The sequence below is a fragment of the Pan troglodytes genome, chromosome 13 (assembly GCF_028858775.2).
Source record: "Pan troglodytes isolate AG18354 chromosome 13, NHGRI_mPanTro3-v2.0_pri, whole genome shotgun sequence".
NCBI classification, from domain to species: Eukaryota; Metazoa; Chordata; class Mammalia; order Primates; family Hominidae; genus Pan; species Pan troglodytes.
In genome coordinates, this window is record NC_072411.2 from 81,034,043 (window position 1) to 81,061,859 (window position 27,817).

At 37.1% G+C, this 27,817-nt stretch overlaps 1 protein-coding gene and 1 pseudogene across 2 annotated transcripts in view; one reads left to right on the forward strand and one right to left on the reverse strand.

Moving 5' to 3' along the window:
* CCDC141 (coiled-coil domain containing 141) overlaps nt 1–27,817 on the reverse strand; it is a 219,138-nt gene that overhangs the window by 168,822 nt on the left and 22,499 nt on the right. The window lies entirely within an intron of this gene.
* Nucleotides 1,137–2,439, forward strand: LOC107973652 (small ribosomal subunit protein eS6-like; annotated as a pseudogene).

A 27,817-nucleotide genomic window follows, 5' to 3' on the forward strand; every position in this document is an offset into this window, starting at 1 on the left:
AAAATAATTTAAAATTTAGATAAAATATCCTAAAATATTCACCATCTGACCCTTTTACAGAAGAAGTTTGCTGACTTCTGGTTTAGAGAGCTGTTCAGCTTAAAATACTATTATGAGTCCTTTGTTTTCAATACTTTGTAGAAAAAATAATTTTAGTGGCTATCTAAACTCCCATCACATGGGATGCCATAATTTATGTAATTATTCCCCTGTTGTTAAATTTTAAATCTGCTTTGCATTTATAACTATTGTAAGTAATGTTGAGCTGAGTCAATTCCAATAATCCTCATTTAATTTGACTTCTGGGTCCTTTCATACAAATCTTTGTAGACCCCTCTTGTGTTCATAAAATAAATTTTTAAAAGTGAAATTACTGGGTTAAGGATTATCCACAAGGCTTGATGCAATTGCTACATTGTTCTCCAGAAATTTGTACCAATTGACTAGCAATATCATAATAGATTAAAATTGTTTACTTATCTGACTTCCCCACTAACCCTTGAAAAGAACTGTTTTTTATTCCTTGTGTGTAATGCAGTGTGTAACATAGAAAGTACACAACAGATGCATGAGGAGTGAATAGCCAGGCCTGGGTGATGCTTATTTGCCCAGGTCCATTTCAAGCACTGCAGAGCAGTGTTTCTCAATCTTGAGAACACAAGAACTCAGAGAATAAGCTATGGATCCCCAGTTTGAGAAAATACGAAAAAAGTCAAACACTGCCATTCCTTTAGCACCAATGAAATGAAAATACAAGCACAAGTGTAAGCATTGAAATTTGGTAGCGTATATTAAATATTTTTAAATCAAAATTTGAGATTATTTTAGATACTTACGCATCTCTCACAGTATATTTGTGAACTCTTAGGGACATGAGAAGCACAATTTGAGAAACAGCTTAATAGAGGAAATGAAGAAAGGAGTGTAGTCTTGGGAGTATCACCTAAATGTGCTGATGTGCAGCTGCAGTGTCAGCAACCAACACCAGAGATAATCTATGCCAATGAACTATGGAGTCAATATACTCCAACTGGCTAGAAACCACTTCTGCCTTTCCAGGCTTATGGTTGCAGCATTTGTGGAAGGTAAGAAGAGAATAGCAGCTTGAGGTGGAAAAAAAATCATAAAGTTGAACTAAAAAGATCAGAGGAGGAGGTAAAAAGAGATGGAGGGCTGTGCTAGATAGCAAAGCATCTGGAAATCAGAGAACCTTGGGGGGCACAGGCAGGAATGGCAGGATTAACAGAGCCAAGAAGACAAAAGACATTACGGAGTTTGATGTAAGAAAGTGGAGACCACTTTTTTGTGGCACCTCGGAGGCAATCAGCTGCTTCTTGAAGCAGTTGAATATCTCCTTCTCAGCCACTGGCTGCCAGAAATTCACTGAAGTGGCTGATCAACGCAAAGTTCTTTTTTTCCTTTGAGACAGAGTCTCACTCTGTCACCCAGGCTGGAGTGAGTGGTGTGATCTCGGCTCACTGCAACCTCCGCCTCCCAGGTTCAAGTGATTCTCCTGCCTCAGCCTCTTGAGTAGCTGGGATTACAGGTGTGCACCACCACACCTGGCTAATTTTTGTATTTTTAGTAGAGATGGGGTTTCGGCATGTTGGCCAGGCTGGTCTGTAACTCTTGACCTCAACTGATCCACCCTCCCAGCTTCCCAAAGTGTTGGGATTACAAGCATAAGCCACTGCTCCCGGCCAAAGTTCATACTTTTTATGACAAGCACATGGCCACAGAAGTAGCTGCTGATGCTCTGGGTGAAGAATGGAAGGATTATGTAGTCCACATCAGTGGTAGGAATGACAAACAAGGTTTTCCCATGAAGCAGGATGTCTTGGCCCATGACCATGTCCACCTGCTACTGAGTACAGGGCATTCCTGTTATACAGCCAGAAGAACTGGAGAAAGAAAGTGTAAAGCTGTTCAGGATTGCATTGTGGATGTCAATCTAAATGTTCTCAATTGACTTATTGTAAAAAAGGGAGAGAAGGATGTTCCTGGACTGACTGACACCATGATGCCTCATCACTTGGGGCCCAAAAGAGCTAGCAGAATCCACAAACTTTTCAATCTCTCTAAAAAAAGATGATGTCCAACAATATGTGGTAAGAAAGGCCTTTAACCAAGAAGGTAAGCCTAGGACCAACACACCCAAGATTCAGCATCTTGTTACTCCAAATGTCTTACAACATAAATGCTGCTATGTTGCTCTGCAGAAACAGTATACTATAGAACATGCTAAACTTTTGGCCAAAAGAATGAAGGAGGCCAAAAAAATACGCCAGGAGCAGATTATCAAGAAACGCAGCCTGTCCTCTCCAAGAGCGTCTACTTCTGAGTCCAGTCAATAATAATATTTTTTGAGTAACAAGTAAATAAAATCAGACTACACTCCCCAGAAAGAAGGTTGAGACCAGAAAGGACACTGTAATGAATGGGGTAAAGCTCCCAGGAAACATCACAAATACATCAAAATAATAACTCTCACAAATAGAGTAGGACTGATATTCTTTTTGTGAACTCAAAATAGTTATAAAAGATATTCTGCCAGAAACATAAGTAAACAGTAGAGCAATTACTCATTTAACTTGATTGATATATTGAGTCAATCTGGAAAATGGGATAAAGATCTATTTTGCCCAGTGATTGTTTTTGGATGGAATTAACCTTATATTGTCACTTATATTAACTTTCTAAAATAAAATTGAAAATTTTTCTTCTCATGAAAAGGAGACAATTTTGGTCATGAAGAAAATGTTGACATAATATTATCTTTCATGTATAAAGATTATGTTTTCCAACAACAAAAAAAATCATTCACATTGAGCTGTTTCTCCAGTGGTGGAGATGAATTTGCCTTGAGTGGCCACATTGTGAAATAAACCTCCTGTCAAAGCATGGCATGCAGCGTAACATAGTGATTAAGAACCAGACCCTAGAGTCCACATTCTGGTTCCACCAGGTAGTAGCTCTGCACATTTTATAAATTACTTTTTCTCACTAGGCCTCAGCCTGTTATAAAATATGAACACTAATAATAACTATCTTATAAGATTTTGTGAAGATTAAATGAAGTAATCCATGGAAGCTCTTAGTAAAGTGCCTCAAATATAGTAAGTATGTAATAAATATTAGCTATTATTTTAATTATGTTTATCTTTTTGTGTACCTTCTAACTACTATTATTATTGTGTATTTATCAACCACTTGTAGGGAACATATTGAAGTCACAGTAGGAATAAACTAAGTGGACACCATACCCACAAGAGGAAACAAAAACTTATTTCTGATTTGAAATGTCTACATGGAATGCCAATCATGATAGCTTGCAATGACAATTTCAGAAATGATGAAAGTTCAAAACATAAGATATTTTAATCTGAATCCAAGTAACAATGATTTACTGTCAAGAAACATGTATGTTAGAATATGTTTTTAAAATAATTGCTTTTTTTCAGAATAAAAACGCAATCATTCATTTTGTTCTTAAACTTCATACTCATTCTCTATGGTGAAATGATTTATTTTTTGTATATGAAAACAAATAATTGTATCACATATGCTGATGAGGTGGAGGGTACAAACATCTACTACTTAAAATTGAATGTAGAAATGTAGTAAACTTGGCAAAAGTCTACATTGTATGAAGTTCAAGTCTCAGCATTTGGGGCTTCATAGTAAATACAATTACCTCAACAAATTTGGTCTATTGGTTTCTGAAATCCATGTTAAAATAAGAATGAAATGTTGCATTTTGGGATTTGTAATTCCCTTGGGCTGAAGACTGCATTAATGATTAGGGAGATACTGATATATTCCTCTCTATGCATCCTTGGGCCATCCCTCCCTAAAATAAAATGAACATATGTGAGTGCAAACATATGTTGTCATTACTGCTACCATATTGCCAATGCTTATAAATCATCTTATGCTACTTCTTCTAATGCTAATAATTTTTCTAATACATTTGTTTCAAAAAATCATACAATGCATACAAATGATCAATTTTTAAGAATAATAGTCGCTTGCTGATAGGTAAATTATATGTGAAAATTGTTCATGGAACTGTTATCCATGGTATTTGATAGAATTGTATTTCAATTAATAAATACTTTATTGTCAATTTGATTCTAATTCTACTGCCAAGCATTTCTGTAATTAATCTTTCAGAGTCAAGATGAAGATGCCATCTGAAATTTCTATTCTATGAATGACATCTGGATATTGATTTCCTGAAATTTTCTTGAAACTACACCTTGTCCTCTCTAGTAAGTATCTAAAATGCTTCCTAAATAAAGAACATTAAAGACTAAATTTTTTTTTATTTTTGAGACAGAGTCTTGCTCTGTTGCCCAGGCTGGAGTGCAGTGGCACGATCTTGGCTAACTGCAACCTCTGCCTCCCAGGTTCAAGCCATCCTCCTGCCTCGGCCCCACCTAGTAGCTGGGATTATAGGCACACGCCACTGTGCCTGACTAATTTTTGAATTTTTTGGGGAGATGGGGTTTTGCCATGTTGGCCAGGCTGGTTTTGAACTCCTGACCTCAGGTTATCCACCTGCCTCGGCCTCCCAAAGTGCTGGGATTACTGGCATGAGCCACCGCCCCCGGCCTAAAGACTAAATTCTTAAAAGCCACAAAAATTTTTTTGGCTTCTTGAGAGCTTTTAAATCACCAAAGAGCTTACAATTTAGGGAAGACTTTAGGAATGCTCTATTCAAACCTAATATGAACAAATTTCTTTAAATATTTTCAACTACATATGATTAATTGACAGTGATTTCCCTCCAATTAGACTATCTGTAATGAAAAATATGCAGGTAAATGGATCTAAACTATTCCACAAAAACTCATTCATAGGTTTCCTTATACTTGTGAACATTATTTGGAGAATTAAAAAAAAAAAGGTTTAGAAAATTATTAAACAATGTAACACACTGGGATTGTTTAAATAGTTTTAAAATACGTTATAATGTATATATTACAGGAGGAAAAGACAGCAAATTAATTCAAAGATGAGATGCATTTAGAGATTATTTACATATGTGATTCATCTATTAAAAAAACAATAAAAAAGTAACATTGTAATGAACAAGCATATTACATTATAAACAATCTTTTTACCAGAAGTTACAAATAACACTACAAGACTGTGTGGGACCTATGTTTCACCATCCTATCACTGCTTCAATACTGTGTTTGTGTTTCTTTCTTTCTTTTCTTTTTGAGACAGAGTCTCACTCTGTCGCCCAGGCTGGAGTGCAGTGGTGCGATCTCAGCTCACTGCAACCTCTACTTCCCCCGACCCCCATAGCTGGGACTATAGGCATGTGCTACCAAGCCTGGTTAATGTTTGTATTTTTTTGTAGAATGGGGTTTCACCATGTTGGCCAGGCTGGTCTCGAACTCCTGACCTCAAGTGATCCACCCACCTTGGCCTCCCAAAGTGCTGGGATTATAGGCATGAGCCACCATGCCCAGTGGTATTTGTGTTTCTTAATACAAGATACGTCTCTGGATACTCTGTACCTCTCTACCTTCTAGATCACACAGAACCTTATTTTCCTCTTCTCTGTCATTCCAGTGAGGATACACCTCCAACAGCCACAAAGAAGCCAGCCTAGCTCTCAGTCCAGGTACCAACTATCCAGGAGAATCATTACTTCCTCTCAGGCAGCTTCAAGGCTGAAACAATGGCCCATGACTTCTGTCTCTCCTCAATCAATTCCCTCACTGGAGTTCTTCCCCTGAACAAAGACCAGCTTGTTCATTTGCATTTCATTGGCAGATAATATTACTTGAGATATCATTCAATTTGTTATTTTTATCTTAACATACACAGGGGTGGGGAGGAGAAAAAGAAATTAAGCAAACTGTGAATGTCCCTTTGTTCAGTGTTATCTGTTTCTGTTAACTATGTAAGATGTTGGTAGATGGCAAACAAACTCCCTGAGAAAAAAACAGTGGGAGTTTTCATATGAAAGTGTTCAGAGAGTGGTTCAATGATCACTCTGCAAGATATTGTAGGAAATATCTGCACCCATCTGAGAGATTAACTGGATGCCTTCTAGGGACCCATCTATTTCCATGGTTTAGTGATACAATAATTAATTAATTTATGCAACAGATAATGAGTATTTACCATTTGCAAGGCACAAGGAGTAGCTGAAATCTAGAAACTTTGTATGTGAAATGTTTAACTTTTTTGTCTAACACATTTCATACAAGGGTTTAAAATTAGATCCAGGGTTGGTGAGAGGCATATAATATCTAAGACGTTACTGAAATACAAGAATAAAACCATTGTTTTCACTGTTGAAGAGAAGCAATGTTTCCTCACTTGGTAATGTAAAATTTTTTTTGCCATTAAAGACTGATTTTTCTTTCTACATTAAACATATTAAACACTAATAGGAAAATTAAGCCACCTATTGATTTTTTTCTTTTCTTTTTGCCAATAGAATAACACTTTTCTTCTCTCTCAGTAGAACCCTCCTTCCATGTGAGAAACCAATGACACAGGATTTTGGGAAGGATCAACCTGCTCCTTCACCCACTGACAAGGGAAAGTAATGACATAGGGCCAGCTCCATAACAGTTGCCATCTCCCTTGTCAATGAGTTGATGGGCCCAAGGATGAAAACATGATTGATTCAAGGATGGAAAATGATTAAAGTCTGGAAAATCAGGTTTCACAGAATCTTTTCTGCTGAGGGTATCTGTAAAGATTCTATTCACTAGTTACAAATTTGATAAGATGTGAGCTTGGTGTAGCTGACTGGCCATACCATCAGCTATGTGTAGACAGACTGTCCATGAGCTGGAGAGACAGAACCTTGACAATGTTACAGTATTCCTGTATTCAGCCTTCTTCTAACTTGGTCTCCTACTTATGCAAATAAACACAGAGACCTAATCCACATTTTTCATGGCTTCTCCAAACCGAACTTAATAAACATGTGAAGTAAATTGAAATCTTTAAATCACCTCTGTTTATCAAAAGTATTGCATCTGATAAACATCATTATTTAGCTGCTTTAAAATGCATGTTACTTTGGAACATGGTTTTTGAACAGAGTCAACTGTCAATTCCTGAAGATCAGCTCTGTTTCCCCAACATCCACCTTCTGACTGCCCATTCAGCACCTCTCCAGACACAAAATGTCTAAATGAGATTTTTATTTTAAATGGGTGAGGGTCAGAAACAAATAATTTTTTAAAAAAATTTAATGTCAAATAAGGGTCTTGGTTTTGACATCTATAATAAAACCTCAACTAATGAATGCAATAATACTATCTCTTCTTTTACCAAGCAAAAAGATTAAATGTTTTAAAACATTTCTTTCAAAATATGTTTGAAATAAACATCATGCCGTGACTGTCAAGTTTGGCTTCAAATGATTTTTCCTGTCTCCATTATTTAATATATGTCTGAATTAACTACCAATATTATGTCCAGTTGTCATCACTTAGATTATCTATCACAATCACGCAGTGATGTTAATTGATTCAGAAGTAGTACCAGAGAATACATTTTCTTAGTTTAGCTCATAAAATCTCAGGGTAACAGTGTTCACAAGATGACTGATGTCATCGTCTATGTTCTAAGATCTGTTATCTTCTTCAGAGCAGATATTTTATCAAAATGACTGAGCCCTAATTTTAAAATTAAAATGAACAGAACTGCTGAAAGTCTGAATAAATAGATAGGCTTTAGGCTATATGTATCTCTTGTTTGAATAAATTGGTATTTTAGAGTATTTTGGTCAAACAAAAATATACAACCACACTGTTAGTCATACTGCTAGTCTTTGCTAACATTAGAGTTCAGCCACGCTCATTCATTTATCAAATACTTGAGGAGCCTCCACCATGTGCCTGACTTTGCAAGACTTTCCAAGGACACTAGGAGACATATGACATGGCAGCTTCAGCAAGGCAGGCTAATATAACCAACCTGCTCCCGCAGCATTTGGTAGGTGTCATGGGCACTGAGCAGCTGAGCCCTTTGTAAGACCTCTGAAGCCAATCCTTCCTATTCTCCCTCTACAACTTGATGTGCTCAAACCTCACTCAGTGAACTGGCTGCACCAGTGCTACCTGGGGGAAATTTTGGAAAATACAGATCCCCAGGTCCCACTTCAGAGGATTCTGACTCAATAGGTTTGGAGTAAAAGCCACGAATCTCTTCTTTTAAAACTCCTCAGTTGACTGTAACATACAATCACGTTTTGGAAGCACCACTCCACATATATATTCTGGGGTGGAAAAATCAGTGCACCAATTCATGAGTAAGATATTAGGGCATTTGAAAAGCCTTGAGTCCCCCAAATATCTCTACCCACAGGACTATCAGGGTACCTGAAAATGTCCCTCTTCACTGTTGTTCTTTTAACTTTAGATGTTCTCTCTATAAAGTTCTGAATACAGAGCACAATCAGGTCACTCCTCAGGCTATCACTTGTCAATGATTATTCATCAGCAATAAGATAAAGAGAAACCTCCTTTTAGTGGCATACGAGGCCTTCTGCGTTTCAGCCACTGCCTACTTGTCCATCCTATCTTTCTCATGACCCTTTTCCCAATCTTTTTATCCCTAGCACATGGGCCAACCATACAAAACTACTTACTGCTCTCCTAATGCTGTGCATGGGGTTGGTCCTGGGACCTTGATACATGCTTTTCCTGTTGCTCAAGCTGTCTTCCCATCTCTAATATACCTGGCAAAATCATCTCTGAGGAAGACTTTCTTGATTTCCCCCTATATCCTCCTTTTCCTTGTAACTATATTTTATATGAGTTTCTGCTGAAGCTGTTACAACTTTATTGGGTTTATTTGTTTAAATGTCCAACTTGTGATGTCTGAAACTTCCTTTTAAATAGTTCTCCCCCCTGGGGGTTGAAAAGCCTTGTTTTGTCATATTACCATGGTTGGTTTTCTGGATCCTTCTCATTTGGGTATGCTCTCTCAGAGGGAAGGTCTAAGGCTGAAGGCTGTTGTTCAGATTCTTTTATCCCATGGGGTGTTCCCTTTTCCTATGTATTCTTCCCCTTTTCCTATGGATGTGGCTTCCTGTGAGCTGAACTGCAGTGATTGTTTTCTCTCTTCTGAGTCTAGCCACCTAGCAAGTCTACCTGGCTCCAGGCTGGTAATGGGGGTTGTCTGCACAGAGTCCTGTGATGTAAACCATCTATGGGTCTCTCAACCTTAGATACCAGCACCTGTTCTGGTAGAGTGGCAGGGGTGGGGGGTGGGGGTGCAGTGGATTCTGTGAGGGTTCTTAGCTTTGGTGGTTTAATGCTCTATTTTTGTACTGGTTGGCCTCCCCAAAAAAATCACATTAGTTCACCAGCAATGGATGAAAACCAACAAGAAATCCCTTTACCTGAAAAAGAATTCAGGAGGTTACTTATTAAGCTAATCAGGGAGGGATCAGAGAAAGGTGAAGCCCAATGCAAGGAACTCCAAAACATGATACAAGAAGTGAAGGGAGAAATATTAAAGGAAATAGATAGCTTAAAGAAAAGATAATCAAACATTCAGGAAACTTTGGACACACTTTTAGAAATGTGAAATCCTCTGGAAAGTCACAAAATAGAATTGAACATGTAGAAGAAAGAAATTCAGAGCTCAAAGACAAGGTTTTTAAATTAACCCAATCCAACAAAGACAAAGAAAAAAGAATAAGAAAATATGAACAAAGCCTCCAAGAAGTCTGGGATTATGTTAAATGACAAAACCTAAGAATAATTGGTGTTCCTGAGGAAGAAGAAAATTCTAAAACCTTGGAAGACATATTTGGGGGAATAATCGAGGAAAACTTCCCCAGCCTTGCTAGAGACCTAGACATCCAAATACAAGAAGCACAAAGAACATCCAGGAAATTCATTGCAAAAAGTATTCACCTAGGTGCATTGTCATCAAGTTATCCAAAGTTAAGACAAAGGAAAGAATCTTAAGAGCTGTGAGACAAAATCGCCACATACTCTATAAAGGAAAACTTACCAGATTAACAGTAGATTTATCAGCAGAAACCCTAAAAGCTAGGAGAGATTGGGGTCCTGTCTTCAGCCTCCTCACACAAAACAATTATCAGCCAAGAATTTTGTATCCAGCAAACCTAAGCCTTGTATATGAAGGAAAGATACAGTCTTTTTCAGACAAGCACATGCTGAGAGAATTCACCATTACCAAGCCACCACTACAGGAACTGCTAAAAGCTCTAAATCTTGAAACAAATCATGGAAACACAACAAAACAGAACCTCTTTAAAGCATAAATCACATAGGACCTATAAAACAAAAATACAACTTAAAAAGCAAAAACAAAAAACAAAACAAACCGAAGTACACAGACAACAAAGAGCACAATGAATGCAACAGTACCTCATATTTCAATAATAACATTGAATGTAAATGCCTAAATGCTCCACTTAAAAGATACAGAACCGGCTGGGCATGGTGGCTTACACCTGTAATCCCAGCACTTTGGGAGGCTAAGTTGGGTAGACCACAAGGTCAGGAGTTCAAGACCAGCCTGGCCAACATGGTGAAACCCTGTCTCTACTAAAGATACAAAAAATTAGCCAGGTGTGATGGCACACACCTGTAATCCCAGCTTCTGGGGAGGCTGAGGCAGGAGAATCGCTTGAACCTGGGAGGCAGAGTTTGCAGTGAGCCGAGATCACACCATTGCACTCCAGCCTGGGCAATAGGGTGAGGCTCTGTCTCAAAAAAAAAAGATACAGAACTGCAGAATGGATAAGAACTCATCAACCAACTATCTGCTGCCTTCAGGAGATCTGCCTAACACATAAGAACTCACGTAAACTTAAAGGGTTGGAAAAAGGCATTTCATGCAAATGGACACCAAAAATGAGCAGGGTTAGCTATCATTATACCAGACAAAACAAACTTTAAAGCAACAGCAGTTAAAAGAGACAAAGAAGGACATTATATAATGGTAAAAGACCTTGTCCAACAGAAAAATATCACAATTCTAAACATACATGTACCTAACATTGGAGCTCCCAAATTTATAAAACAATTACTAATAGACCTAAAAAATGTGACAGACAGAAACACAATAGTGGGGGACTTCAATACTCCACTGACAACACACACTAGACAGATCATCAAGACAGAAAGTCAACAAAGAAACAATGGATTTAAACCATACCTTGGAACAAATGGACTTAGCAGATATATACAGAACATTTCATCCAACAACCACAGAATACACATTCTATTCAACAGCACGTGGAACTTTACCCAAGATAGACCATATGATAGGCCATAAAACGAGCCTTAATAAATTGAAGAAAATGGAAATTATATCAAGCACTCTCCCAGACAACAGTGGAATAAAACTGGAAATCGACTCCAAAAGGAACCTTCAAAACCATGCAAATACATGGAAATTAAATAATCTCCTGAATGAGTACTGGGTCAAAAATGAAATCAAGATGGAAATTTAAAAATTCTTCAAACTGGATGACAATAATGACACAACCTATCAAAATCTCTGGGATACAGCAAAGGTGGTGCTAAGAGGAAAGTTAATAGCTCTAAACACCTACATCAAAAAGACTGAAAGAGCACAAACTGACATTATAAGGTCACACCTTAAGGAACTATAGAAACAAGAACCAAACCCAAACCCAGAAGAAGAAAGGAAATAACCAAGATCAGAACAGAACTAAATGAAATTGAAACAAACAAACAAACAACATACAAAACATAAATGAAACAAAAAGCTGGTTGTTTGAAAAGGTAAATAAAATTGATCGACCTTTAGCAAGATTAACCAAGAAAAGAAGAGAGAAAATCCAAATCACCTCACTAAGAAACAAAACAGGAGATAGTCTAACTGACACCACTGAAATATAAAAGATCATTCAAGGCTACTATGAACACTTTCATGCACATAGAAAACCTAGAAAAGATGGATACATTCCTGGAAAAATACAAACCCTCCTACCTTAAATCAAGAAGAATTAGATACCCTGAACAGACTAACAACAAGCAGCGAGATTGAAATGGTAATTTAAAAATTACCAATAGAAAAAGTCCAGGACCAGATGGATTCACAGCAGAATTATACCAGACATTCAAAGAAGAATTGGTACCAATCCTTTTGACACTATTCCACAAGATAAAGAAGGAACCCTCCCTAATTCATTCTATGAAGCCAGCATTACCCTAATACCAAAACCAGGAAAGGACATAACCAAAAAAGAAAACTACAGACTGATATCCTTGATGAACATAGATGCTAAAATCCTTAACAAAATATTAGTTAACCGAATCCAACAACATATCAAAAAGATAACCCACCATGATCAAGTGGGTTTCATACCAGGGATGCAGGGATAGCTTAACATATGCAAGTCAATAAATGTGATATACCACGTAAACAGAATTAAAAGCAAAAATCACATGATCATCTCAATAGATGCAGAAAAAGCACTCAACAAAATCCAGCATCCCTTTATGATTAAAACTCTCAGCTAAATCAGCATACAAGGGACATACCTTAATGTAATAAAAGCCATCTATGACAAACCCACAGCCAACACAATACTGAATGGAGAAAAGTTGAAAGCATGCCCTCTAAGAACTGGAACAAGACAAAAATGCCCATTCTCACCACTCCTCTTCAATATAGTACTGGAAGTCCTAGCCAGAGCAATCAGACAAGAGAAAGAAATAAAGGGCATCCAAATCAGTAAAGAGGATGTCAAACTGCCCCTGTTTGCTGACGATATAATCATTTACCTTGAAAATCCTAGAGACTCCTCCAGAAAGCTCCTAGAACTGATAAAAGAATGCAGCAAAGTTTCCAGATACAAGGTTAATATACACAAATCAGTAGCTCTTCTATACACCAACAGCAACCAAGCGGAGAATCAAATCAAGAACTCAACCCCTTTTACAATGGCTGCAAAAAAATAAAATACTTAGGAATATACCAACCAAGGAGTCAAAAGACCACTACAAAGAAAACTACAAAACACTGCTGAAAGAAATAATAGATGACATGAACAAATGGACACACATCCCATACTCATGGATGGGTAGAATCAATATTGTGAAAATGATCATACTGTCAAAAGCAATCTACAAATTTAATGCAGTTCCCATCAAAATACCACCATCATTCTTTACAGAATTAGAAAAAAACAATTCTAAAATTCACATGAAACCAAAAAGGAGCCCACATAGCCAAAGCAAGACTAAGCAAAAAGAATAAATCTAGACAGGGCGCGGTGGCTCACGCCTATAATTCCAGCACTTTGGGAGGCCGAGGCAGGTGGATCACGAGGTCAGGAGATCGAGACCATCCTGGCTAACATGGTGAAACCCCATCTCTACTAAAAATACAAAAAATTAGCCAGGTGTGGTGGCGGGCACTTGTAGTCCAAGCTACTCAGGAGGCTGAGGCAGGAGAATGGCATGAACCCGGGAGGTGGAACTTGCAGTGAGCTGCCAAGATCACACCACTGCACTCCAGCCTGAGCTACAGAGTGAGACTCCATCTCAAAAAAAAAAAAAAAAAAAAAAGGACAAATCTAGAGGCATCACACTACCTCATTTCAAACTATACTATAAGGCCATAGTCACCAAAACAGCATGATACTGGTATAAAAATAGACAATAGACACATGGAACAGAGAAACCACAAATAAACCCAAATACTCACAGCCAACTGATCTTCGACAAAGCAAACAAAAATGTAAAGCAGGGAAAGGACACCCTTTTCAACAAATGGTACTGGGATAATTGGCTAGCCAATGTAGGAGAATGAAACTGGATCCTCATCTCTCACCTTATACAAAAACCAACTCGAGATGGATTAAGGACTTAAACCTAAGGTCTGAAACTATAAAAATTCTAGAAGATAACACTGGAAAAACCCTTCTAGACATTTGCTTAGGTAAGGATTTCATGACCAAGAACCCAAAAGCAAATGCAATAAAAACAAACATAAATAGCTGGGACCTAATGAAACTTAAGAGCTTTTGCACGGCAAAAGGAACAGTCAGCAAAGTAAACAGACAACCCACAGAGGGGGAGAAAATCTTCACAATCTATACATCTGACAAAGGACTAATATCCAGAATCTACAATGAACTCAAACAAATCAGCAAGAAAAAAAAAACAATCCCATCAAAAAGTAGGCTAAGGACATGCATAGACAATTCTCAAAAGAAGATATCAAAATGGCCAAGAAACATGAAAAAATGCTCAGCATCACTAATGATCAGGAAAATGCAAATCAAAACCACAATGCAATACCACCTTACTCCTGCAAGAATGGCCATAATCAAAAAAATCAAAAAACAGTAGATGTTGGCATGGATGTGGCAATCAGGGAACACTTCTACGCTGCTGGTGGGAATGTAAACTAGTACAACCACTATGGAAAACAGTGTGAAGTTTCCTTAAAGAACTAAAAGTAGAACTACCATTTGATCCAGCAATTCCACTACTGGGTATCTACCCAGAGGAAAAGAAATCATTATTCGAAAAAGTTACTTACACATTCATGTTTATAGCAGCACAATTCACAGTTGCAAAATCATGGAACAAACCCAAATGCTCATCAATCAATGAGTGGATAAACTGTGAGAGAGAGAGATATATATATATATCATATATATATATAATCATATATATATCATATATATCTATATCTCATATACATCTCATATATATCTCATATACATCTCATCTCAGAAATATCATATATATCATATATCTCATATATCTCATATATACCTCATATATATATCTAATATATACATCATATATTTCATATATATCTCATCTATCTCTCATATATCTCACCTATATCATATATATCTCATCTATATCATATATATCTCAGATATGTATCATGCATATCTCATATATGTATGATACATATATCTCATATATGTATCATATATCTCATATATGTATCATATATATCTCATATATGTATCATATATATCTCATATGTATCATATATATCCCATATATGTACCATATATCTCATATATGTACCATATATATCTCATATATGTGCCATATATATCTCATATATGTGCCATATATATCTCATATATGTGCCATATATATCATATATGTGCCATATATATCATATGTATCACATATATCTCATATATATGATATATTTATCTCATATATCTCATATATATCTCATATATCTCATATATATCTCATATATATCTCATATAGCTCATATATATCTCATATATATCTCATATATATCTCATACATATCTCATATATATCATACATATCTCATATATATATCTCATACATATCTCATATATATCTCATATATATCTTATATATATCTCATATATATCTCATATATGTATCATATATATCTCATATATATCTCATATATGTATCATATATATCTCATATATGTATCATATATATCTCATATATCTCATATATATCTCATATATATCTCATATATGTATCATATATATCTCATATATGTATCATATATATCTCATATATATCTCATATATATCATATATATCTCATATATCTCATATATGTATCATATATATCTCATATATGTATCATATATATCTCATATATCTCATATATGTATCATATATATCTCATATATATCATATATATCTCATATATATCATATATATATCTCATATATATCATATATATCTCATATATATGATATATATCATATATATCTCATATATATGATATATATCATATATATCTCATATATATGATATATATCATATATATCTCATATATATGATATATATCATATATATCTCATATATATGATATATATCATATATATCTCATATATATGATATATATCATATATATCTCATATATATGATATATATCATATATATCTCATATATATGATATATATCATATATATCTCATATATATGATATATATCATATATATCTCATATATATCATATATATCTCATATATATCATATATATATCTCATATATATCATATATATATCTCATATATGTATGATATATATGATGGAATACTCCTCAGCCATAAAAAGGAATGAATTAACAGCATTCACAATGACCTGGATGAGATTAGAGACTATTATTTTAAGTGAGGTAACTCAGGAATGGAAAATCAAAAGTTGTATGTTCTCACTGATACATGGGAGCTAAGCTATGAGGACACAAAGGCATAAGAATGAATACAATGGACTTTGAGGACTTGGGGGGAAGAGTGAGGGGGTGAGGGATAAAAGACTACAAATATGATGCAGTGTATACTGCTCGGGTTATGGGTGCACCAAAATCTCACAGATCACCACTAAAGAAATTACTCATGTCACCAAATACCACCTGTACCCTAATAACTTATGGGAAAAAAATAAAAAGTAAATAGTTCTCCCCTCACCATAAAAAATGTATACATATAAACATATATTTAGAGGCAAGATGAGAAAGAGAAAGAAAATATGCAACAGCATTAACAGTAAATCTAAGTGAAGGATTTCTGCAGGTCTGAAATTTTTCAAAATAAAAAGTTGCTAAGAATGGTCCATCTTCACATAAGCTTCTAGAGTACAGGAGTCACGTCATAATCATAGTTGTATTGATCGAATCTAATCCAGCACCTGACACAGAGTATGCTTTTACTAACTATTGAGTGAATTGATAAGTGGTAGGAATGACACACTGATGTCTTGATACCTTTCGATGCATAAGCAAGAATAAACTTCTTTCTTTTTTTAAGAATGTACTTATTTCTTATTTCCCTGGTTAATTTTACCTAGTGGAAAACAAATGGAATTCTGATTGAGGTTGGAAGGTGAGGGTTGGCATCAGGGTGGATGGTAAAGAGCAGAGTAGGCTGGGCTTTATGAACTGCTGAGACTTCATATTTCTGAAGGGTAAAAGGTGCTACGTATGCTGAAGTTTGGGTGAATTGGTCCCCAGGCAAATATCTGATACAAAATATATTCCCTATGTGGGTCACCATGCTTCAAGAAGTGTTTTTTCTTTTTCTTCTTATTTTTTTAATAGAGGAGGGAGGAGATTTCCCACACACAAAAATGTATTAATCTATTCATTTGGCAGATTTTATTTTCATACAGCACGAATATTTGTAAGTTATGATTATCAAATTTTCTACTTTATCCAGATATTTTGAACTTTTAAATAATTATTTACAACAAAAGAAAGTGCATACTGGTGGCCTGTTTATCCAGTGTTCTCCACATCTTTCTTTCTTTCTGAATAATAGTTGACTTTTGAAAAAAAAATAATACTTATAGTTCTATCTTTTGATAGAGACACCTGTGTTAAGGAACCACACCATTCTATTGTAAACTAAAGAAGCCCATCTTACAAATGAGCTTCCACTTCTTACTTACATCTGATTTTCGAAGAAAGATGCTTTATAGGGGTGTATCTGGGGTGGGTGATAGCCCTTCTTTTCTGTTCCTTGGGAGTTAAGCACACTGGGTTCCCACCTTTCAAATCATTTCTGTGCCCTTCCTTAAATCCTCATTCCCCTGTTTTAAAGAGTAATAAAGCCCTCTCTTCTTGTTGGTACCATCTTTAAACTTGAAGAAAGTGGCAGCTAGTTTACACAAACTATCCTAAAAGAAAATTAGACACTGTCTGAGGTGAAAAAATACACTTCAATCTATTTGCAAAGTATAAAAAAATCAATTTTTGTCCTTACCTTGAAAAAGAACACATATTCTCAGATATTTTTTAAAAATCAGGGCAGTTACCAAATAAAGCCCTTAGATAAATTGACATCAGCAATAATAACATTTTTAAAAACTAGTTGTTTAAGGGAACAAAATGGAATGCCCAGTTTACAGTGTAAGCAGACTTTGTGTTGACGATGAGATATGGCACTTATAAGAAGAGCAGCCCATGAAAAATGGCTTGCCTCAAGACTCAGTCAAGCCCAGCTTGATTTAAGTTTTCCTCTACTACTTGCTTAGTCATTAAACTAAGGAAAATATTTTGGAATTGGATCTGAGAAAAAGATGTTCTGGCCAACATCATAAAGCTGGTTATTTAAAGAAATGCTAAAAGACACTACTTCCCTTTTGCTTCCAAAAGGATAGGAAACCAAGGCTGTGCTGCAATACTTGAAAAATGCACTCTGTCTTTTTAAGTGTGGCTTTGAAATTGCTACTTTTAAGGACAGCACATTTTATAGACGTTGCACTACCTCAACTGCTATGCGAACCACAAAAAAGGATTATGGACTTTCTCTTCAGTAGAGCGTTAAATTGTCCCCTGAATAGCAATTTTCTAAAAGAGCAAACATATGTGGCATATCCTGCATATGTTTTCCTGACACTGGAGTCTATCTGTAACATAAACTGTGGGATACAGGTAGAGTCTCTAGTTTATAGAAACGCACTTAGTTTTACCACTAAACTGGAGGTAATTAATTTAAGACACTTAAAAGTAAAGAACACAAATTTTTAAAAACTTGGGGAACAGTAAATGGTTAAGTTCTATTATTTTTTCAGTCTCTTTCAAATAATGTCACAAATTTCTTTTAGCTTTTGCTGTTGTTTTTTTGAAGGATTTTAGCTAGAATGTTCTACACTTTAGCATCTGCCTATCTAAAACCTGTGAGCCTTCAAGTCCCAATTACAATGCTGCCTTCTCCATGAAACCCTTCTCTCCATAGCAGCAAAAAGTAACTCCTTCCTGTGGGCTCCTTTGTCACTTTCTTTCCACCTTCCTAATGTGGTTGTTATGTTTCACTGTTTGGTACAATTGTGAGTGAGCTAGTTTTAAATTCTGTAGATTACAAACTAGGCGAGAGCAAGAACAGTGTCACTCATTTTTGTACTTATTGGACAGTATAATATTTCTTTTTAAATACAATATGAAGTTAGTGAAAAAGGTAAGTAGCAAAAAAAGTACAAATCAATGTTCTAAAATTCATATTCAGAAAAGATAAGTCAATGAAATGTGTTTCAGAATATTCTTTAAAAGCAAATATTAAAAAACAAAAATAAAAATCCAATTTCCATTTGATTATAATTTCCCAAAAGCCAGACCATGGCCCTCTTCTTTGGACTCCCACAGCTCCAAGTTCAGAGCATTGCTTTTTGTCAGTGTTAATTACCATTTGGTTGCTCAAAAATAAAACTGTGTCCACTGAGCCAATGTTCCAAAGTCCAGCAAGCCAATATTATATTAGGAGATGAAAGTCTTTTTGGTTCCCAACATTTATCCAAATCCAAATACTTAATATATTTCCAAATATTTCTATCATCTTGATGCATCTCCCTGGAGACTCCAGGAATCAACAAAATATATTCACGGTCTACGTTGCTGATAAGTGAAGCACCTTTATATTTATAAAAAAAAAAAAGACTCCCATAATCGTTACTTCATCTATGCAGAACACTAATGATGAGAGAGAAGCATTCATGTGAAGACATATCAACACCAGGGTCTCACTATTGTACCCTTTGATTGCTCAATACTTACTGCACATCACTTCTTGTATCAGTAATTCTAGTTTAATGACGTAATATTTATTTCATACAGGAAAGCTTTTAGCAGTGTTCAGAAAGAAAAATCTACTCATAAACCGCTTTTATTTTCTTTCCCTTTCTATCCTCTTTACTTCACACTTTGCCTCATATCAAAAGTAAAATGATTATTCTATAGTAGGAAACTACACTTTAATAATTAATATTGACTTTAAAGTTGAAACAACATAGTTCCAATACATCGGTATAGCTCTTAGTCTATTTTGCGGTGATGGTAAGATCATTTTTATAAATATTTATTATTTATTTATTTTATTCATTTTATTGAGACAGTATCTCACTCTGTCTCCCAGACTGGAGCGCAGTGGCATGATTATGGCTCACTGCAGCCTCAACCTCCTGGGCTCAAGCAATCTTCCTACCTTAGCCTCCCAAGTAGCTGGGACTACAGGCATGCATCACCATGTCCAGCTAATTTTTCGAGACGGAGTTTCACCATGTTGCCCAGGTGGGTCTCAAACTCCTGAGCTCAAGCAATCTGACTACCTGGGCCTACCAAAGTGCTAGGATTATAGGCATGGACCACTATGCCCAGCTGGAAAGATCATTTGATAGATAAGATAAGAGAAAATAGTTTCATATTTATTAGCAATAAAGACTGTTATAACTGTCATGTAGAATCCAAAAAGTTCCATAGAACGGGCATGTGTATTTCAAATACAGGTGTGTGGTTTTTTTTCTCTCACTCAACAATGTAAGGAGCTTTAGAGTTAAAATCCAAAAGCATAATTTTACCTAAATATTTTCCTACTCTTTGTCAGTTATGTAGTCCCCACACTCCTATCCAGTGTGCCAGAGTGCTACTCTGGGCTGATCAACACTGCCCCACGCAGGGGAACTAAGGATCTGCATGTCAGAATCCTCCAAGCTGGAAATGGGCCAGTCTTAGGCTTACCTAGAAATATACACCTGATCCCATGAGACCACGTTGGCTGTGATATGATAGCACTTCTCATGGGATCAGGTGTATATTTCTAGATAGCAGCAGGCTTCCATGCTCAGCTTGTGCCAGGAAGCCACAGGATCCAACATCATGGAAAGATCATGAAAACGAGATTTTAATCAGAGTGTGAGTCCCAGCTCAGCCAGTTAATAAACCTGAGCAAGTCCCTTAATCTCCCTGAGACTCAGCTCCCTTACCTGTGAAAATGAGTCCATACCACACTGGCCCTTATTATATATACTAAAATGAGACAATGATATGAAAGCAGTCTCTAAAGTAAGTATGCATGCATTTATGTAATGTTAATTATTCTAATCTAGTTTTATGTGGATTCTATGAAGATATTTTAGTGGTTACAGCTCAGTTACATGCAATGCTTATATTTCTACAGGCTTCAACATTTCCTGATGGCAGTTAGGGTTAGCCATAAATGTTGATGGAATAAATAAGCAAATACGTGGTATGATTTCAGGGATGTGAGGAAAACCTTGATGTTGATAACAAATCCTTTCTCACATGCGGGCTGATTAGCATGTGATTGTTAGCACATCACCTGGCTACTGTTCAGTCTTCCATAAAAGTTAGTAACTTAGCATAATCACCATCATTAATAGTAACCAAAATGTAAGATAATTATAAGATAATAAATACTTTGGAAATTACATACTTCCTTTTATAGGCATTGTATGCCTTTATTTCACTAAGTAGTAGGTTGTACCTTCCGTTGTAAACCATGCTGAATTTGATTTTGAGTTTACACATACTGCTGACAGGCATAATGAATTTCTGGCTTCAACTATTTTTTCTGGTGAAAGAGAAATGAACATACCACCACTTAATTTTAGCTATGCAAACCTAATTGCCCATGCCTATCTGAAGGGGGTGTTACCCTGTCCTATTTGTATAGGCTGCCCCTAATCCAAACTGGCACACAAATAACAGAACTAGTATTCTGATTGGCTTCAGTTTGAAATAGAAGCTGCAGCTAATGGGCTCCTGAAAACCTGAGGGTCACAGCTGTCCCGAGTGGAAATCACCTCTAACTGAAAGCTAGACCACAGCCCTCAGTGAATTGAGAATTCTTGTGTCAACTCTTTAATTTTCAAGGGCTCCTGTGCTAAAACCAAATGAGTAAAAGATGAAATGGTTCTGCCGTCAGTAGGAAATGTCAGTGACATACACAGTAACAGAAAGAGACAAAATTATGAAAAGCAACTTGGAAAATTCTGACATTGTATTGAATCAGTCCATTTGGATTTAAAAAATAAGGATTTGTGTTTTCTTGGTCACTCTTCAAACTAGAACCATTTATTAAAGGACCATAAAATCTGTTTATAATGGAAATGCCAGCCACAACTTAGTCCCTTTATAATTATGAGACTAAGTATAATGTAAATGGAACCAGATCAGATATTTTCTTCTCAGTTTACTGCAAAATAATTGTTCCAAAAATATTTCTTTTGCATAGGCCTAATAAAAGATAGTATTTTAAAACATTTCAAATGCATCTAAAAGGCTCTACAACATTAATTCTTATAAATGCGTCTCCTTAATTTTTTCTTTTTGGATATTTGTGTACAAATGACTCTTCCATATCTGTTCTGTTAAATGAAGTAAATAATGTAATTAGAAATAATCTACAGGTGTATGGACCAAATAATTAATTGTAGTTTCTGCTGTTTGAGGGAGTGGTCTGTATGCTTGGATTTGTTTGGATTTCACTACCTTTTTTGCAGAGTTCTGTGGCCTTTCAAGTGACCGAAAAAACAGTCCTGGAAGCTCATCAAGAATACCATTGTGTGTTTTACTGGGGAATCTGAACTCTACCATGCTTGAATAAAATACAAAAATAACAACAAAGAGAATAACACATTCCCTAAGGCTTGATGAAAGCTAGAACAATAGGAAGTTTTTGTACCAAACAGAAAGATAAATAAATATGAGCACTAAGCTAACGTCTGTTCACAGGATGAAGCCAAAGCCGAGGAAAGAGGCAGCTTTTCTACCTTGAAGAGCTAGCTCTCTTCCCTGCCCCAAACACTGTTCCGTCTCACGCCACTTACTCCCACAGCCTTGTATTAAATTCTACCTTCCCCATGAAACCACTCCAGCTAAATTAATTTCTCTTTCTCCATGAATATGTCTATGGTACTTTCACGATCAGTGTCTTTCATCTGCGGACTTAATTAATCAGATAGTGCCTTGATGTTGTGACTTCACTGTTATTTAACTGCTTTGTGAGTCTACCAGGGTCATTTTGTTCTCTATATATTGTACATCATATATTTCTGGAGGCCAAGAATGCCTTTTACATTTTGTGTGTGTGTCCCTTCCAATGCCAAGGACAGAGGCACATAGTAGACAGGGAAGCTAGCCAGGTGGAGCAGAGCCATCTTGATGCTATGTGACGTGGTTCCTGCAAATCCTATGAGATCCATGGCCTCAGTATTGCTAAAGAAATTACTGAGTGGTCCTTTTCAGTCAGCTGAGAAGTGACGCGTACCATCCCTATGACTCCCCCAAATGAGTGGGATCTCATACTACAGTTAATGATTGAAGGGCACACAGCATGCTGGGTATGGGGAATCGCACAAAGGCACACCACTGGAGTGGGAGCCCCAGCTCCATGGCTTCCTAGCTATATGACCAGGGCAAATGACTGTATATACATTTGTATATACACACTTGTGTATGTATTAGTTTCTTCAATTGTAAAATGGAGATTAAAAATAATGAGGTAATCATTCAGCACTTACTATGTGTGAAGCCTTGTTTCAAATTCTTTAAAGGTTTCAACTCACTAAATCCTCACATCCACCTTCTGAGGTAGGTATTACTACCTCCATTTCACAGATGAGGAAACTGAGGCAGAAAGAGGATAAGTAACTTCCCCAGAGTTACACAGCCAAGCAGCAACACTGGAACGCACATCCAGGCAGGCAGAGCATACATACTCAACTGCTAAGTTACGTTGCCTGTTATGAAATTTAACTCATGATTTTTAAAATATAAACAGATTAATACATTTAAAACATTTAAAATATACATAATGTTTGAAATTAAATATTAAATTTTTAAAAGTGGTTCGCACTAGCAATCATGCAATAAAAGTCCACTGTGTTATGTTTATACATATATCACAACTTGGGCTCTAAATTTCTTACAACGAATTTAGACAAAAACTATCTTGAAAAGAACTTAATGTGCACCAACACAATCTCTGTCCTGAGGAAAACTTACACTCTTATGAGAAATATATACATATGTAAAAATATAAGCAAACTAACATTAAAAGCAATGCTAAATGATGAGGAAGAGCCTTGGAGCTGCAGGTGCCAAGTGCAAATGGCCCTGCTCTACCCACAGAGAGTCTTATCTCATAGAGGTCTGGAGAGCTGCCCTTTAACAGGTACCCAAGATTATATGAATGTAAATACTTCATAAACCATGCTTGATATACATTATACAGGCCATGCTTGTATAAGTACCACATTAATGTGACACTGTACTGTATATTAATGTGACAATGTACTGTGTCACATTAATGTGACACTGCATAATGAGACATTGGTTGAGAAACTCGGAGGAAGCACAGTAGAGAAAGACAGGTCCGGCTTAGGTGAGGGCAAAGCTCAGGAGGCCATATTGGCATTCCAAAATGAGGACATCTATAATTTACAGGGAAATCCATCCTCTGGCTCAGTTAAAAGAAGAATAATGACACAAATCAGAAAAACTAACAGCATTAATTATTCATCCATTCCACCATGTTCTCTTAGGAGCCCAAATGTTCCATACATTAATAATTGAGTCTTCTACAAACCCTCAGAACTGTTGCAAGCAAGAACAGCAAGGTATGTGACTACCATTTAAATCATTGCTATTTTGTTTCTTTACCCACATTCCTTTTTTGCATGTTTCTTTTGTTATTACACAGAGATGAACTGTTCCTGTGATTATGTAATGAATATATGTATTCATTCATTCATTCCTTTATTCATTCATTCCACAAACATTTGTTGTACATGTAATCCAAGCATGGTGCTAGGCTCTGTGGATAGAAATATGTCCACAATCTCACAAAGATGAAAATGAAACACTCATGGTCTGTCATGAAACACATACTACAGTAGAAGTAGGTAGGCTGCAAGTTATAGAAGGTACTCAGAGGAGGTCATGGCAAATAAGGTAAGTGGCAAGCTCTCCAAGAAGGTTTCAGAGAGCAATGATAATTTCCTCATTGTCAGAGCTCACGTCAGCTTCCTCAAACACACTGCTGTTTTCAACACTACTCAATACTTCTGTGTTAGAATTTCCTTTTCTCCAAATATTTGTGATGGGACCCTGAATATTTTTGCCTCTAACTTTCCATTAGTCTCTTTTTCAATTCCATTGATGGCACTTTAATGTTGTTGTTTAATGGAAAAATGTTTCTTTAGGTTATAGTCAGAGCTTCTTATTCCTCATTGTGTTTTAGAATTACTGCAAAAACTTTTTAAAAAAAACATACAGGCACTCCAGCCTTTCTTTGCCTCTTTGGGTTAGGGGCCTGAATATATGAGTCCTGTGGTTTATTTTTTTAAGTTCCTCAGTTGATTCTGATGCCAGCCCAGTCAAGAATCACCTACTTAGGCCTTCCTTCCTCTTCTCTACTGCTCCTTACAGAGATTGTTCATTTTCTTTTTCTTTTTCTTTTTTAACTTCTACTTTAAGATCAGGGATACATGTGCAGCTTTGTTATATAGGTAAACTGTGTGTCACAGGGGTTTGGGATACAGATTATTTTGTCACGCAGGTAATCAGCATAGTGCCTGATAGGTAATTTTTTGATCCTCACCCTCAGATATGGTTTGGCTGTCTCCCCACCCAAATCTCATCTTGAATTGTAACTCCCACAATTCCCAGGTGTTGTGGGAGGAACCCAGTGGGAAGTGACTGAATTACAGGGGTGGGTCTTTCCTGTGCTGTTCTCATATAGTGAATGACTCTCACAAGATCTGATGGTTTTAAAATGGGAGTTGCCCTGCATAAGCTCTCTCTCACTTCATCTGCTGCCATCCATGTAAGACATGACTTGCTCCTCCTTGCCTTCTGCCATGATTGTGAGGCCTCCCCAGCCACATGGAACTGTAAGTCCATTAAGCCTCTCTCTTTTGTAAATTGCCTAGTCTTGGGTATGTCTTTATCAGCAGTGTGAAAATGGACTAATACAGTAAATTGGTACCAGTAGAGTGGGACATTACTGAAAAGATGCCTGAAAATGTGGAAGTAACTTTGAAACTAGGTAACAGGCAGGGGTTGGAAGAGTTTGGAGGGCTCAGAAGAAGACAGGAAAATGTAGGACAGTTTAAAACTTCCTAGAGACTTATGGAATGGCTTTGTCCAAAATGCCATAGTGATATGGACAATAAAGTACAGGCTGAGGTGGTCTCAGATGGAAATGAGAACTTGTTGTGTTTTAGCAAAGAGATTGGTGGTACTTTGTTCCTGCCCTAGAGATTTGTGGAACTTTGAACTTAAGAGAGATGATTTAGGGTATCTGGCAGAAGAAATTTCTAAGCAACAAAGCATTCAAGAGATGAATTGGGTGCTGTTAAAGGCCTTCAGTTTTATAAGGGAAGCAGACCATAAAAGTTTGGAAAATTTGCAGCCAGACAATGTGATAGAAAATAAAATCCCATTTTCTGAGGAAAAATTCAAGCTGGCTGTAGAAATTTGCATAAGTAATGAGGGGCCAAATGTTAATTCCCACACAATGGAGCAAATGTCTCCAAGGCATATCAGAGGTCTTCATTGCAGCCCCTTCCATCACAAGCCCAGAGGCCTAGGAGGAAAAAGTGGTTTCATGGCCTGGGCCCAGGGTTCCTGTGCTGTGCATAGCCTAGGGACTTGGTGGCCTGCATCCCAACCACTCTAGCCATGGCTGTAAGGGGCCAACATAGAGCTCAGGCCATGGCTTCAGAGGGTGCAAGCCTCAAGCCTTGGCATCTTCCATGTGATGTTGAGCCTACAAGTGCACAGAAGTCAAGAACTAAGGTGTGGGAACCTCTGCCTAGATTTCAGAGGACATATGGAAACACCTGGATGTCCAGGCAGAAGTTTGCTGCAGGGGTAGGGCTCTCATAGAGAACTTCTGCTAGGGCAGTGCAGAAGGGAAATGTGGGGTCAGAGCCCCCACACAGAGTCCCCCCAGCAGCAGTGCCTAGTGGAGCTGTGAGAAGAGCGCCAGTTCTCCTCCAGGACCCAGAATGGTAGATCCACTGACAGCTTGCACTGTGCACCTGGAAAAGCCACAGACACGCAATGCCAGCTCATGAAAGCAGCCAGGAGGGAGGCTGAACCCTGCAAAGCCACAGGGGTGGAGCTGCCAAAGACCATGAGAACCCAACTTTTGCATCAGCATGACCTGGAGGTGAGACATAGAGTCAAAGGAGATTATTATGGAGCTTTAAGATTTGACTGCCCTGCTGGATTTTGGACTTGCATGGGGCCTATAGCCCCTTTGTTTTGGCCAATTTCTCCCATTTGGAATGGCTGTATTTGCCCAATGCCTGTACCTTCACTGTATCTAGGAAATAACTAACTTGCTTTTGATTTTACAGGCCATAGGTGTGAAGGGACTTGCCCCACCTCAGATGAGACGTTGGACTGTGGACTTTTGAGTTAATACTGAAATGAGTTAAGACTTTGGGGGACTGTTGGGAAGGCATGATTGGTTTTGAAATGTGAGGACATGAGATTTGCTAGGGGCCAGGGTGAAATGATATGATTTGCTGTGTCCCCACCCAAATCTTATCTTGAATTGTAACACCCACAATTCCCACATGTCATGGGAGGAACCCAGTGGGAAGTGATTGAATTATGAAGGCAGGTCTTTCCTGCACTGTTCTCATGATAGTGAATGAGTCTCATGAGATTTGATGCTTTTAAAAATGAGAGTTTCCGGCCAGGCATGGTGGCTCACGCCTGTAATCCCAGCACTTTGGGAGGCTGAGGCAGGCGGATCACGAGGTCAGGAGATCAAGACCATCCTGGCTAACATGGTGAAACCCCGTCTCTACTAAAAATACAAAAAATTAGCTGAGCATGGTGGCAGGTGCCTGTAGTCCCAGCTACTTGGGAGGCTGAGGCAGGAGAATGGCGTGAACCCAGGAGGTGGAGGTCGCAGTGAGCCAAGATCATGCCATTGCACTCCAGCCTGGGCAACAGAGTGAGACTCTTACTCTCAAAAAAAAAAAAAAAAAAAAAAAGACTTTCCCTGCACAAGCTCTCTCTGTGTCTGCTGCCATCCATGTA